The sequence below is a fragment of the Aquarana catesbeiana genome, linkage group LG11, assembly GCF_042186555.1.
Source record: "Aquarana catesbeiana isolate 2022-GZ linkage group LG11, ASM4218655v1, whole genome shotgun sequence".
NCBI classification, from domain to species: Eukaryota; Metazoa; Chordata; class Amphibia; order Anura; family Ranidae; genus Aquarana; species Aquarana catesbeiana.
This window is the reverse complement of record NC_133334.1, coordinates 144,416,996-144,433,375: the sequence shown is the minus strand read 5'-3', so window position 1 is coordinate 144,433,375 and position 16,380 is coordinate 144,416,996. Positions and strand designations below refer to the sequence as shown.

General features: G+C 46.8%; 1 long non-coding RNA gene across 1 annotated transcript in view; it reads left to right on the top strand.

Moving 5' to 3' along the window:
• Positions 1–16,380, top strand: part of LOC141112320 (uncharacterized) — a 93,087-nt gene that overhangs the window by 57,248 nt on the left and 19,459 nt on the right. The window lies entirely within an intron of this gene.

Sequence of the window (16,380 nt, the reverse complement as noted above, 5' to 3'; positions counted from 1 at the left end):
AAGGCCTTGGCTGGTCTATAGCCACATGCCCTTTTTGCTTGCCATCCAGTAAGCAGGTTCTTCTTAAAGGGTTTGTTAACCCCCCCCCCCCAAAAAAAAATATATATTTTTCTGGTAAAGCAGATTACACAGCACAGTGCCTGTGCTGTGTAATCTGCCCCCCTCTAAACTGTAAAAAAAAAAACCCTGAATCTGGCACTTCCCGTATCCCCTCTCTAAACAGACCACAAAAATCAGCAGCTCTGATCACCGTGCTCTAATTGCAGGCCTCCATTATATGCTGCTGTCCCCTCTGCTCTCCTGTCTCCTCCCTCACCCCCCTCCTTCCTGCATGTTAGCTCGTGTCTGTGTCTCCATCTCTGCCCATGCCCCCCCCCCCGCCACTTCTAGTAAAAATAAAAATATTTTTTGCTCACTGCCAGATACTCTTTCATATCCTGGCAGAGCACACTGTACCTTTCTTTTAGAAAAACGAGTGCTGTAAATACCGTTTTGGTGCTGTCTTCAGGTCGGTCATGAGACTAAGCGGCCATGTGATCTCCCCGGCTGATGTCAGAAGACCTGTTAGAGTCTGCAAAAGACTTGAGACTGGGGCAGAGGCTCACCTTCAAGCAGGCCAACAACCCTAAACATACAGCCAGAACTACAATGGAATGGTTTAGATCAAAGCATATTCACGTGTTAGAATGGCCCAAAGTCCAGACCTAAATACAATTGAGACTCTGTGGCAAGACTGTTCACAGATGCTCACCATCCAATCGGACAGAGCTTGAGTTATTTTGCAAAGAAGAATGGGCAAAATTGTCACTCTCTAGATGTGCAAATCTGGTACAGACATCCCCAAAAAGACTTGCAGCTGTAATTGCAGCGAAAGTTGGTTTTATAAAGTATTGACTCAGGGGGGCTGAATACAAATGCACGCCACACTTTTCACATATTTATTTGTAAAACATTTTGAAAACCATTTATCATTTTCCTTCCACTGCACAATTATGTGCCACTTTGTATTGGTCTATCACATAAAATCCCAATACAATACATTTACGTTTTTGGTTGTAACAAGGCAAAATGTGTAAAATTTCAAGGGGTATTAATACTTTTTCAAGGCACTGTAGTTCAGACCAGCTTGGTCCAAACAAACAATTTTAAAGTGGCAGCAAGGTAAAGTTAGGCTTCAATCGACAGGTTTAGTTGGACTCTTAAGCCGCCCATAGACGGTGCAATTTTCTTTCCTGCAAGCACAGTTTGCCCAATTCCTTCATCAACACAGTCAGTGTTGATGGAAGAATCCCTCCCACAGAGATTATTGCTAGTGGATACAGCCACTGTTGAAAGATTCAATGGGCTGGTTGTACCCAAGTTGATCGATCAATTAACTTGGGTACAATCAGCCTGCCCATATATGGTTCGAATATCAGCCTGTCCCTGCTGAACCAGCTGCGATTCGAACCGTCCATGGCTAGCTTTTGTGGTTAAAATAGGGTTATATCAACTCATAAAGAAATTTGCTCCTTGAATGCAAGAATAAAGAAAAGAAAACTCAATAGCGCAAATAGAGAATAATAAAGTCCCAGGGTAAAAGAGTCCATATTTGGGAGAGCCACTTGTTCAATTGCTGCAGCTCTTCCAGCAGAGCATTGGATGGTCTCTGTGCACTAAAACAAATGAAAAAGCAGAAGACGCCACCCTCTAAGTGTATCAGTTCAATAAAAACATTAAAACAAGGGGAGGGGGCGTGGTGACCACTCGGCAGACGGCCACATAATCTGAGTGCTCCTCTCGGCTCCAAGAGACTCTACATCTATGGCCGTTCCTAGACTCACTTCAGCTTTGCTACAACCACCCTGCTGCAGCCTACCTTCCACTCAAACCAGTGGCATGCAGAGATGCCGCCGCAATCAGGCTCCTCTGCAGTAATTATCAGTTTTCTTCCCCACGATGTGGGCAGGACTGCAGCAAAATGGTGTTGGAGACCCGGTGGTGGTGACCATCTCTGGACCTCTAGTGGCATCACCTGCGATGCAGCCCGAGGGAAAAGCTCCAGCCATGTGCTCTTTCAGGGGACAATGCCAATGTGTTTTTTTCAGTCCATCCATCAGCAGCCCAGCAAAGTCACAGCCCCGCAGAGGCTCCTCAGACCCTGCTGATGATGATCCACTGATGGAGGTAAGTGAGCATCTGCGCCACCACCCTGTAGAAAAAAACGCAACCTGATCCCATAGCCAGCCACCTCACCATCCTTGACTCTAAGCTCCATGGGACTTAAGCTGCTATCCCACATTGTCCGCAGTCTCAACCACCTGACAAAACGTTACTCACTATAGAAAGAGGCCCTATCCTGCCATGTTGATATTTTTGCTGTACACGTGTCAGAAACCATTAAATCAGGCCGGGACAGAAGTACAGTTAAATCACACTTGTTTAATAATAAAAGTAAAAAGAACAAACGTAGTCAAAACATAGCCAAAGTTCGGTAACCGGAATGGATAGTCAGCCAAGCCAGAAGTCAGGGATCGATGTAGTGGAATAGCAAGCAGGATCTGGAGCCAGAAGGGATGTCAGCAAAGCAAGTCTTAAACAGGATCGCAGGAGATCGTTTCTGTGATGTTGACCAAGGTGAAGGCAGAGCTCCTCTGAACTGGACGGCTTAAGTAGGTAGGACTGATAAGCAGGATATCATCAACAGCTGAGTAACTGTAGAGAGAGCTCAGAGAAGGAAGGGCTGAGCCCAGCCCTGACAGTACCCCATCCTCAACGACTCCTCCCCCTCGGAGGACCACCAGGCTTGAGGGGAAAACGTCTATGGAAATCACGGAGGAGGACAGGGTCATGTACGTCTGAGGATGAGACCCAAGAGCGTTCCTTCAGACCGTACCCTTTCCAGTGCACCAGGTACTGTATGTACCCATGGAACCTACGGGAGTCAACAATGGACTGTACTTCATACTCCTCATGGTTCTCAACCTGTACAAGGTGAGGACGTGGCACCAAGGTGGTAAAGCGGTTGCAGACCAAAGGTTTTAATAAGGAGACATGAAATACATTTGAAATACGCATATTAGAAGGAAGGTCGAATGCATAAGCCACTGAGTTAATCCTGCGAAGAATACAGAAAGGCCCAATAAACTGAGGTGCGAACTTCAGTGAGGGAACACGAAGCCGGAGGTTGCGAGATGACAGCCAGACCCTGTCCCCAACCTGGTAGGAAGGCGCAGGCAGGCATCTGTGGTCAGCATGGATTCTGTACCTATCATTAGTATGAAGACCACGGAGCTGCTCCTCTAACGCAGGAATACTCTGCGGAACAAACGAGTCAGGCAACATGGCAGGTTGGAAACCAAAATTCACCATAAATGGGGACAATCGGGAAGCAGAATTCAAGGCACTGTTGTGAGCAAACTCTGCCCACGGTAATAGGTCTGACCAGTTGTTATGATGGTCAGAAATATAGCAATGTAGCAGTTGCTCTAAGGACTGATTGGCTCGTCATTAGACTGTGGGTTATACGCAGAGGAAAAAGCAAGCTGAATTCCCAACTGTGCACAAAATGCTCGCCAGAGCAAAAATGGAAGCCAGTTCCTTAGAAGTGGGCAACTTCTTAAAGCGGGGTTCCACTCAAATTTTTAACTTAATCTTACCCCCTTCAGTTAATTGCATAGATGTTCAAATGCCGCACGAAATTTTTTTTTATTGCTGTAATTACCTTTATATTGTACTTTATTGTGGCACTTCCTGTCTCTCCTCCCATGGGAGTAGGCGTGTTTATTGCCTTTCCCCGGCGCCGCACTGTCTCCTGGGAGCTTAGTGTCAGGCTTCCCAAGATTCAGTGCGGGAACAATGATCATGCTTGTGAATAAGCTATGAATGAACAGCATTCACTGCATCCAGGAAATCAATGCTTGTGGGCTTCACATGCCCACAAGCAAGATGGAAACAGCCAGCATCACATTTTTAAAGTTATTCTTCAGTACGAAAACACACAGAGGCAGAAATATTACACCCAAACTGTGAGTATTATTTTGGGATTAGCAAAGTGTCTCAATGACCTAAAAAAAAAAAAGATTGGTCGCCGGACTCCCACTTTAAGTGGAATACAATGACACATCTTTGAAAACCGGTCAACCACCATAAGGATAACTGTGTTGCTCTGGGAGTTGGGTAACTCCACAATGAAATCCATAGACAGGTGGATCCAGGGCCTCTCTCCATTGGACATGGGTTGTAGGAGGCCCACTGGAAGGTGTCATGTAGTCTTGCTCTGAGCACACACGGAACAGGCAGCTACGAAGGCAGTTATATCAGCACGTAGACTAGGCCACCAGAATTGTTGGGAAATGGCACAAACTAGTTGATTCTTCTCAGGGTGGACAGCTGCCTTGGGAGAATGGTAAGTCTGGAGCACACAGCAGTACGGAGACTCTCTGGGACAAAGCAGCGGTCACAAGGTTTCTCAGGAGGAGCATGGAGCCTTTACATTCTTAGTACTGGGTAAGAATGAGACAATGTAATTGAAACTTGACAAGAAAAGAGCCCATCGCACCCTTCTGGGAGAGAGGCATTTAGCCTCAGACAAGAATGTGAGATTCTTACGGTCAGTAAGAATGAGAACCGGTACAGTGGTACCTTTGAGGAGATGTATCTATTCTTTCAGGGCTAAAATGATCGCTATCACCAATCTCGTAATTGCACTCCGCAGATGACAATTTTTTGGAAAAGTAACCACAAGGATGCATAGCGCTCTTAGAGGTAGGACGTTGAGACAGTAGGGCGCCAACACCAGTCTCAGAAGCATCAACCTCAAGGATAAAAGGTAACCTAGGATCAGGATGGGCCAACGCAGGAGCAGAAACAAAGGCAGCCTTGAGACTCTCAAAGGCCTTAATGGACTTCGGACACCAATTCTGTGGGTTACCGTCCTTTCTGGTCATATCAGTCAGGGACTTGACCAGAGACGAGAAGTTACATATAAACTTCTGATAGTAGTTGGCAAAGCCCAGGAAACGTTGCAGAGGACATAAACCCACGGGTCGGGGCCACTGTAGGACTGGCGAAAGTTTCTCTGGGTCCATCGAAAAACCAGTGGAAATGACATAGCCCAGGAATTTAACCTGTTCACGATGGAACTCGCACTTCTCCAGTTTACAATAGAGATTGTTTTCTCTTAGTTTCTGAAGCACATGACAGACATCTGTGTGGTGGCTCTCCAGGGACTTGGAAAATATGAGGATATCATCGAGATAAACCACCACACATAACTGCAACAAATCTTCGAGGACATTGTTAATAAATTCCTGGAAAACTGCCAGGGCGTTACAAAGGCCAAAAGGCATTACGAGGTACTCATAATGACCTGTTCTGGTATTAAACGCAGTTTTCCACTTATCGCCCTCCTTAATCCGCACAAGATTGTATGCCCCTCTCAAATCAAGCTTCATGAAAACTGTTGCTCCCTTGAGGCAGTCAAATAACTCTGTAATCAACAGAATTGGGTAGGCATTCTTAATCGTGAAACAATTGAGACCCCTATATTCAATACAAGGTCTCGGTTCACCGCTCTTCTTCTTTACAAAGAAGAAACCAGCACCAGCAGGAGATGAGGATTTGCGGATGAAACCTTGTGAAAGTACGTCTGCAACATACTCCTCCATGGCCTTATCCTCCAAGACCGACAAAGGGTAAACCGAGGGGTTATGGCACCAGGTTGAATGTCAATTGCGCAATCATAAGACCGGTGTGGAGGCAAACTACCGGCTTGACCTTTGTCAAAGACTTCGCTAAAATCGCAAAACTCTTCCGGCAGGAAGGAGAGTCAAGAGGTACACAGGACCTTGGCTACCTTGGCTAACCTCAGCACGGAGCCAATCAAAAGAGGGGTTGTGCCTCTGTAACCAAGGATAACCAATAACCAGTGGAAACCTAGGTGAGGAAATAACTTGTTATTGGATTTTCTCATGGTGAAGAGCCCCTACGGCCATGGACAACAAAACCGTCTCATGAGTCACATGAGCAGGTTGTAGAGGTCTCTCGTCAAGAGCCTCAATGGCAAGTGGAGTGTAACGCAGCTGCAGCAGAATCGAGTGCTTCGATACAAAGGCAGCATCAATGAACTGGCCTGCAGCCCCAGAGTTGATTGGAGCCTGCATCTCGACGGACGACTCAGCCCAAGAAAGGGTGACCGAAACCAGGGGCTTATCCTTTTGGATAACTGGGGATGAAGCAATGCCACCTAAGGTCTGCCTGTGACAGGACCTCAAGGTTCGGGCGTTCCCTGGACGGGTAGGACAAGACTTCAAAAAGTGATCTGCCTGGCCACAATAAAGGCACAATCTCTCCCTCAATGAGACAAACGTACAGGAGGCTTCCTTGAAAGAGTGTCTTTCTCTGAGTCTGGAGTCAATGAGGATGGCAAAAGTGATCAACTTCTCAAGCTCAGTGGGTATATCTCGGGCTGCTATCTCATCCTTGATTGTATATGAGAGACCATGAGAAAAAGCAGCCACGAGGGTCTCATTGTTCCACGCAACCTCTGCTGCCAGGGTATGGTGTAGTCGGCAACAGTTCTCATACTCTGTTCGATGGACACGTGGCACTTGGCAGCAGAAGCGGAGCGTGTGGGAACATCAAATACCCTTTTAAACGAAGCCACAAACTCAGGGTAACTCAAGACAACATGTTTTTGCATCTCCCATAGAGGGTTTGCCCAGGCCAAGGCTCTCTCAGAAAGCAAATATATCATGAAACCTACTTTGCTTCTGTTAGTGGGAAACGCCTGGGGCAGCATCTCAAAGTATATCTCAACCTGGTGGAGAAACCCTCTGCATTGGACTGGATCGCCCCCAAAAATCGCTGGGGAAGCAGAGCAGAACCAGACATATATATTATAGAGGTAATACTTGAGACGAGTGCCTGCAGAGAGACTAGAGCAGCATCAAGGTCGGCCTGCAACATAGGCTAATTTGGAGTGGGAGATTCCGGTTGAGCTGTGCGACTCAGGAGCATTTGTAACGCCATGGCAAACTGATCCATGCAGTGATCCAGTTCATCCAATCTGATATTCAGTCATTCTTATGCATAGTTTGACTCCCTACTCTATCCACTTCACAATTAGAACTCCTTAATGGGCTGTGGCCAGCACACAGGCAGGATGGATGATAATGGATAATCCATCAGCTCCTCGGATCGGTCTGGAGTCTCGGCGTCTGTCAGCATCCCCACGGCTCACCCATCGCCTAGCAGCACTCCTCCACACCTCTCTGCCGGGGTGACATATCCCCAAAGTGCAAAAAGGAGTGCCATCCATGGAAATTGGCAGCCTTCATGTTCCTCCCAGCGCAGAGGTGCCACAAAGTCGGCGCGCCTCGTCCGTGGACATGCAGCCTCCCTTGGGAACAAACCCCCAGGCCGCATCTGAGGACTCCTCTGTCAGCAGGACTGGCTTTCCCTCATCTGCTCCATGCACTCCCATGGCCAGCAGCCCCAGCCAAGGCCAGAATGAGGTTAGACTCCCCAGACACTGACATACACAAGTGGTGAGTCACATGTATGCTGCCCGAAGAGCTCAGACCCAGCCAGACCCCATAGTCCCCTATAGCACAGAAGGTCAGCCTGTCGTGGACAAAATTCTTAAGGAAATGCTCATGTCACTCAGAAGCTCTCTCCAGTCAGACATGTTCTCCCCCTGCAGAAATTTGACCACAGTATCCAAAACATAGGGAACAGGGTTTCCCATATTAAAACCAACTTGGGAGAAATGACCAACGCAGTTAGTGATCCTATTGATGCACATGATGACCACGTGGCAGATCATAAGTGGATTAAGGTCAAGTTGGCTGACATTGAGGACAGATCACTCCGCAATAATATTAAGATTCTTGGCATACCAGAAACAGTGCAGGCCAATGAGCTCTCATCCTATGTACGCAGCATGATCAAAGCCTATCAAAGCCTTACTGCCTGATCTGAAACATATTTAATTGGTCATTAACCGCATTTACCAGCTTCCTAAACCTCCCTTCTTGCCAGATTCTGCACCTAGGGATGTGATTTTGCGCATCCACTTTTTCCACGTAAAAGAATCAACTCATGCAAAAAGTAAGATCTCTTGAGACCTGATTCTTACACACAACTACAGATCTATGCAGACCTATCCCAACACACCCTGCAACGTCAGAGACAGCTTAACACAATGAAAGCCTTGCGCAACCACCACATCTATATCCAACGAAAGCCTTGCGCAACCACCAATACCAGTGGGCAGATTCTGCTAAGCTGGCGATCATGTATAATGGCGCTAAACATATAGTGTCATCCCTTCAAGATGGTCTGCACCTTCAGAGCTGGGGGGTCATCAATGACCCCACTACTCCCACACCAATGGAGCATATACAGGAACCAGACTGCCTGGACCAGCCTCTACCACAACGCACCAGTAAGTTACAGCCCCTTTAAAAACTTGCTGTGGGCTCGCACCAGCATCCACCAACGCAACCGATGGGGACTCCAATGGGGGCACTCAGCTCTTTAGAACTCCTTACCTCTCAGTTTTACTGTTCTCTTCCTTGGCACCATTGGTGTCACTAGTATGGGAAGTAATACAGGGCTCCAAGCCTCTTCTTTTTTTGTTCTGTCATGTTTGGTTGCTTTTTACCAGTATAGAGCGATTTTTCTCACTATTCAGTATTATCACTCTACCAGTTGTTATCTTATTGAAAACCTCTCCTGGCAGGGACTCTCCTCGCAGATCACTCTACTCTTCAGCAACCTTCTTCAACCACTTTTTTTCTTGCCTGTTCGCCTACCAACATGACAATTAAGATTCTGACTTTTAACGCTAAAGGCCCTGATCACCCTGCAAAATGATCTTCCCTGTGGAAATAAGCAGGGCAATCCAAGTGCGATATCCTTTGTGTACAGGAGACTCATTTCCAGGCATCAAACCCGCCATCTTGCACCCACAAAAAAACGTCACCAATGTCTTCACAGCTAATGCTCCAGCAAAAAACAGGGGATCCTTGTTGCCATCAAAAACTCTATTCCTTTCTGACTCCAGCAATGCATTGCAGATAAAAGGGGGAAATATCTTACCCTACTTTGTTATATAAATGATGTCTTATACACCATTGTAACAGTCTATGCTCCTAATACTCACCAGCTGTGTTTTCTATGCAAACTCCACAAAAAAGTCAGCACTGTGCAACAGGGAGCAACTATATGGTGTGGAGACTTTAACATTACTCCTGACCCTTATCTGGACTTCACAAATCCTCCCTAGGATGTCTCCTTCCATCTCTCCAACTATATAATGTCAGGAGATGTCAACATATTGTAGAACGGACTATATGTTCTTCTCACTATGCCACAACTCATATTCCCACATAGACCTCTTCTTTACTGACCAATGGACCTTACAAAAAGTATCAGACTTTACTATTCTCCCTACCACATGATCTGACCACTCTCAAGTGTGCATCACTATGGAGGACAGCGCTGGTTCCTCTCCCACATACCTCTGGCTAATGAGCACCCAGATCTTGCAATCTCCTAAGTACTTACCTGTCCTACATGAAAACCTTTAACATTTTTTCACAGTGAATGAAAATTCTGTCACTGATGTTAATATGCTATTGGCTTCTCACAAATCCTTTATGAGGGGTGTGTTTATTCAATTGGGAGCAAGGGATAGGAGACAGAGGACGCAGCACATTGACAAGCTCCTAGAAGATGTCTAAAACACTGACTCCGCCAACAAACGGCAACCAAACTCTGAGCTTAACACCAAATTACTTTAGGCTATGCCTGGAGCTCCCTCCTTTCAGACAATTATGACAAACCCCAAAAATGCCTAAAAATGCACTTCTACAAAGCAGGGAACAAAGCAGGGAAACTTCTCGCCCAACAAATTAAAGGGCAACATATTAAATCTCATATCTCTTTTATTCATTATCCTGTTACCAAAGATAAATGAATAAACCTGCAGGATATAGCGGACACGTTCAGCACATTTTATAGCACCCTTTATAATTTAAAGGATGACCCCTCCCTGGCACAACCTGACCTTTCCACATTATTATTCAAAATTTCTTAGATTCAGGTGCACCTCCCGAATTTAACACATACTCAACTACAAGCCCTCAATGTTCCCTTCACAGACTCAGAAATAAATAAAGCCATTGACTCCCTCCCAAACAATAAGTTTCCAGGTCCAGATGGCTTTGTAGGGGAATACTATAAGCAATTTAAATCTATCTTGGGTGAGCACCTGGTCCGATTATTTAATGAAGCTACTTCCTTGGCCTCCTTCCCACTGGAAATGCTGACAGCTATGATCATAACATGACTGAAGCCAGGGAAGGAATCCACTGCACCACAAAATTTCCACCCCATATCACTACTAAATCATGATATGAAATTGCCAAAGTCATTGTGAACAGATTGATTGACCTTCTCCCGACTCTTATACATCCTGACCAGTCGGACTTCATGAAAGGGTGCCAGACCTCTGACTATATACACAGGATGGTGAATATTATCCACCATGAAGAAATCAGTGGAGTGCCTTCTCTGCTTGTATTTCTGGATGCAGAGAAGGCATTCAGTGCATTGGCAATACCTATCTATGGTCTTGAAAAAATTTAGCTTCCATGGACATATTTTTTCAGCAATAATGGCACTGTACTCGTGTCCCTCAGCCCAAGTTTATTGCTCTTCCATGTTATCCAAACCTTTTTACGATTAGCAATGGCATGAAACATGGAAGCCCCTTATGACCCCTTCTTTTCAATATTGTAATGGAGCATCTTGCTGAAAAAAATCAGATCCCATTGTGATATTTCACTCCATGCCTTTGGCACAGCATTGAAGCATCTCAAGTCCTGGGTCATAGTCTCAGTGATTGTTTACTTCAGAATTCCTCTTTCTCCCCCACTATTGTTGCCTCAGTAATGGCTTTCAATTACATACTGCCTAATGCCCCCAAAGGGGACACCCCATTTGGAATTCCACTACCAATAACTATATTTTCTCTACTCATACCTAACCTCAGGCTACGATTGTGGCAAGAAAATGGCATACACTATGTTTCGGACATCTACTCTGACAAACTCCTTAAATCTTTTATGTCCTTACAAAAGACTTTTGGAATGACAACCTGGTCACCATATATCTTGTATTTATCTTGGAACTTCAACTATGTTGTTTGACAGATATGCTATCTTGGCCAGGTGCTATGAACTGTTACTTACATACATGAGACCTTATTCGTGACCAGAACAGTGGGGACGAAAAGTATTCAGACCCCCTTACATTTTTCACTCTTTGTTATATTGCAGCCATTTGCTAAAATCATTTAAGTTCATTTTTTTTTCTCATTAATGTACACACAGCACTCCATATTGACAGAAAAACACAGAATTGTTGACATTTTTGCAGATTTATTAAAAAAGAAAAACTGAAATATCACATGGTCCTAAGTATTCAGACCCTTTGCTCAGTATTTAGTAGAAGCACCCTTTTGATCTAATACAGCCATGAGTCTTTTTGGGAAAGATGCAACAAGTTTTTCACACCTGGATTTGGGGATCCTCTGCCGTTTCTCCTTGCAGATCCTCTCCAGTAGGGATGAGCCAAACACCCCCTCCGGTTCGGTTCGCACCAGAACCTGCGAACGGACCGAAAGTTCGCGCAAACTTTAGAACCCCAATAAAGTCTATGAGATTCGAACGTTCTAAATCAAAAGTGCTAATTTTAGAGGCTAATATACAAGTTATTGTCCTAAAAAGGGTTTGGGGACCTGGGTCCTGCCCTCAATGCAAAAAAAAGTTTTAAAAACGGACGTTTTTTTGGGAGCAGTGATTTTATTGATGCTTAAAGTGAAAAAAAAAAAAAAGGAAAATATTTCTTTAAATATCGTACCCGGGAGGGTGTCTATAGTATGCCTGTAAAGTGGCGCGTGTTTCCCGTGCTTAGAACAGTCCCTGCACAAAATGACATTTTTAAAGGAATAAAAGTCATTTAAAATTGCTTGCGGCTTTAATGTAATGCCGGGTCCCTGCAATATGGATTAAAATCAGTGAGACAAACGGCATGGGTGCCCCCCACCCCCCAGTCCATTACCAGGTCCTTTGGGTCTTGTATGGATATTTAGGGGAACCCCACACCCAAATTAAAAAAAGGAAAGGCGTGGGGCCCCCAGGCCTTATATACTCTGAACAGCAGTATACAGGCGGAGCAAACAAGACAGGGACTGTAGGTTTGTTGTTAAGTAGAATCTGTTTGTAATTTTGAACTGGTACATTTTTAAAGTGTAATTCCAGCCAAAAAAATCTATTTTTAAGCTTTTTGGAAACATAGGGAAGGGTTAGCACCCCTGTGACATTTGTTTTGCTGTCTGTGCACCTCTTCAGAAGATTTCACCTCACTTTCTGTCCCAATGACAAATGTTTTTTTGAAAATGTGGGTTTTTTAGTGAAACAAGGATTGGTGATAAAGCATCAGTGAAGAGGAGACACATTTTTCCCATATTAACTCTTACAGGAGAGAATTTCTCTTCTTAGGGGTAGATTTCACCTCACTTCCTGTTGTCTCCTTTCGTTTGCAAGTAGGAGTCCTTTGTAAGTTGGATGTTTGAAAGTAGGGGCCTGCCCTATATACTCTGCAGAAATTAAGGCCTTAGGTGTTGGTGTTGCCACAACACTGTAAGCCCTCACAGTTACTCTTGGTGGGCGCAGGAACAGGCCCTGCTGTGAAATATTGTATCAAGAATTGTAATTACATGCACCTGTTGAACAGGGGCAGAAAAATTGGGCCTTTGGTGGTGGTGGTGTTGCCACAACACTGTAAGCCCTCACAGTCCCTCCACATAGCACAGCTGTCACATGATCAGTCTGAGTGCTGACACTGGAGAACTGACCTCTGTTGCAGCGGCTTTGCGAAGCAGCTCCGGCCACCCATCTCTGGGATCCTTGACTCATCCTTGACTCCCCTTGCAGTAGCACACCAGCCCCCCTCCCCCCATCTGCTCACCGACCCATATCCGCATGCCGCGTTCAGCCAGCAGGCCGGCCGCTCAGGACACTCTGTGGCTCCGGCCAGCTCCCCCTGCAGCAGTAACCGGGACCCCCTCCCCATCCCTGTCTGTACCGACCGACTGACCTCCATTCGGACCCCACTCTCTGCCAGCGGGCCGGCCACACAGGCCACTCCACGGTCCGGCCCAGCTCCCCCGCAGCACAGCTCCCCCCCAGCAATACTCCGGGACCCCCTCCCCTCCTATCGGCACTCACCTACTCCGGACGCCGCCTTCAGCCAGCCAGTCGGCCGCTCAGGACATTCCGCGGCTCCGGCCTAGCTTCGGCTGCTAGCCGGCAGCACTTCATCGCTTCCTCCTACTACCGACCGGTCGCCCGACCGGCGGGCCGCTCCCCCCCTCCCCTGCTTGACCATCCTCACCGGATCCACCCGCCCACCATCTTTGGACGGTCCGGGTAACACCGTAGGACAGCCCGCGGCTCGGGCCTGGCCGGCGGCCATCTTGGTACTCCCACCGCCGTCCAGCCCGCGGCACGGGCCTTGGCACACCCAGTGCCGACGGTGCAGCAACTGAGGACCCCGGTGCAGCATCTTAGGACCCCCCTTCTGAGGCCACTAGCCCCCAGCCACGTCACCTCCCGGTTGGACCCATAATCCCTAGGTCCCTCTATCCAGCCACCCCCCCCGGGACACCACCGCAGCCGCGGTCTAACCACCTCATTCTAGCCGCTAGATTCAGTGGGACAGACCACGGCTGTGGCCTAGTTCCTGCCAGCCAGCCACCCATACCCCTTCCCACTATTGTCCTACAGAGCCCCGTGCCCCTCCACACCTGGAATCACCCATCCTGCTACTACTGGACCTCACCGCAGGGGCTCTGGTTATTCACCGGGGGCTACTCAAACTTTAATCGTCGTAGACGCAGCCACCGCACCACCTACTAGTAAGTAGCGTCAGATCCCCCTCCCTTCGTCCGCTGGACCATCCGTACAGGTAAGCCACAGGGGTACTCTAGCAGTTGATCCAGGGGCCAAGTCCGATTGCCCCTCAGGGGGTCAGGAAGGAATTTTTTCCTCTGCTGCATCATTGGCACTCGCAGCTAGGGGTTTTTCACCTTCCTCTGGATCAAAGACAAGGGGGGTAGGCAGCCGCACCTCCTCAAGTACCTCCGCACCAACACCAGCCCGTCACCACACCACTCCAGAAGCAGTGGGTAGCCATCGGACCCCTCCATCCCCCTGCAAGTGCATCACCACCACATCAGTACCACCATCAGAACACCCTTCCTACAAGCAACGCTGTCTTCCTCATCATGTGCAACTTCAAATACACAGCAGACACCCTCCACAGGCTAAGAAACACTGCCGTAACTTTACCGACCGCCACTCAAAAAAGACTAAAAAAAGAACAATTACTAAGGACCAACCCACAATCAACCAGGAAATGCAGGGAGACATCGATCCAACCGCAACAACTAGCATGCGCCCTGATCAACACCAGATCTGCAGTCAAGCACAGGCTGGAAATCCACGACTTCGTCATCGAAAAACAACATAGATTGCCTCTTCATTACAGAAAGCTGGCTAACATCCGATTGCAACACCATCCTAACTGAACTGGTGCCTGAGAACTACAATATCCTAACCGAGCATAGAATCGGAAAAAAAAGAGGAGGCCTAGCAGTGATTTTCAAATCACATCTTGGATTCACCAAACCAAACTTACAGAACTCAGTGCCTTTCATGGAAATACTCTCACTGCATCTTCAAACAACACCTCAGGACACCATTCACATACTACTATGCTACAGACCACCAGGACCAATGACCAATCTCCTTATGCCGCTCACTGAATTCTTCTCAATACACACCTTGAAAACCAAAAACCTTCTGGTACTTGGGGATTTTAACCTGTGGGCAAACTCTGCCCAAGACTCCATCGCAACCGCCTGCGTCAACCAAATGGAAGAACTTGGCCTTCAAAAACTGATAAATTCTCCCACGCATGGTTCAGGACACAAAATTCTTTTGCTAAACTCAAACCTCTCAACAGAACAAACACTCAACTCCCTAAACAATGTATTACTACAAACAGCAGACTCCGTGGCGCCAAAACGCAGAACACTCATCTGCAAAAAAACTCGAGTTGGTTTAATGGCACTCTCACCCTACTCAAGCAAGAACGTAGAAGAGCTGAGAGAGCATGGAGAAGAAATCCCACCAAGGAAAACCATGCTAACTACAAAGCACTCACTGTGAAATACCACAAGGCAATCTTCAAAGCCAAAAAAGAACATTTCTCAGACACCATCTCATCCGCCTTAAACCGTCCGCGGGAACTTTTCAAAATAGTTGCTCAGTCAATGAACCCGACCTGCTTAGAGCCCCCAGTAAACGATACTCAAGAATTCTGCAATGAGTTATCAGATTTCTTCATCGACAAAATCGACATAATTCGGAAATCAATCCATCAAAAAATAACCAACCTCACTCAACCAAAGCAAAAAGAGGATATCGACACGAACATCACTCAACCACCGAATTTCTTTTTGTCCCCAATCACCACGGACACGACTAAAAACATCATCAGAACCCTTCGAGACAGTACATCACCGAACGACATCATCCCCACTAAACTGTTTAAAGAATGTTCCGACATCTTGGCCCCTACCCTAACACATCTCATAAAGCAATCATTCAAAGTAGGGACTGTGCCAACCTCCCTCAAGCAAGGCATCGTCAAACCCCTGCTAAAGAAACCCAATCTCGACCCTAAGGACCCTAACTGCCGCAGACCAATAACTAGCCTCAACGCCATCTCCAAGATTATAGAGAAAGCAGTAGTACAGCAGCTTTAACACCACCTGGACACACACCAACTCCTGGACCCTCTGCAATCAGGCTTCCGCCCAGGCCATGGCACAGAAACAGCACTTCTCAAAATATGGGACAACGCCCTTTGAAGCAGCAGACGACTGAGAACCGAGTCTCCTGGTACTGTTAGACCTCAGCGCAGCATTCGATACAGTGGACCACAATACTTTACTTGTCCGCCTCGCTGAAGTTGCAGGAGCTACAGATTCTGCTCTAAAATGGTTTACATCCTTCTTAGAGAATCGCTCCCAGACAGTGAAACTAGGAACATTCACCTCGGAAACCCAGGCAGTCTCCTGTGGAGTCCCTCAAGGCTCACCCTTGTCACCAGTACTATTCAACATCTACATCCACCCACTTCTCAATATCATCAGGAAAACCGATCTCTGCTTCCACTCATACACTGACGACACCCAACTCTACCTTCGCATCAACGGACAAAAAGACCTTCATCAGCAATTACAGAAATTCCTCACTTTAA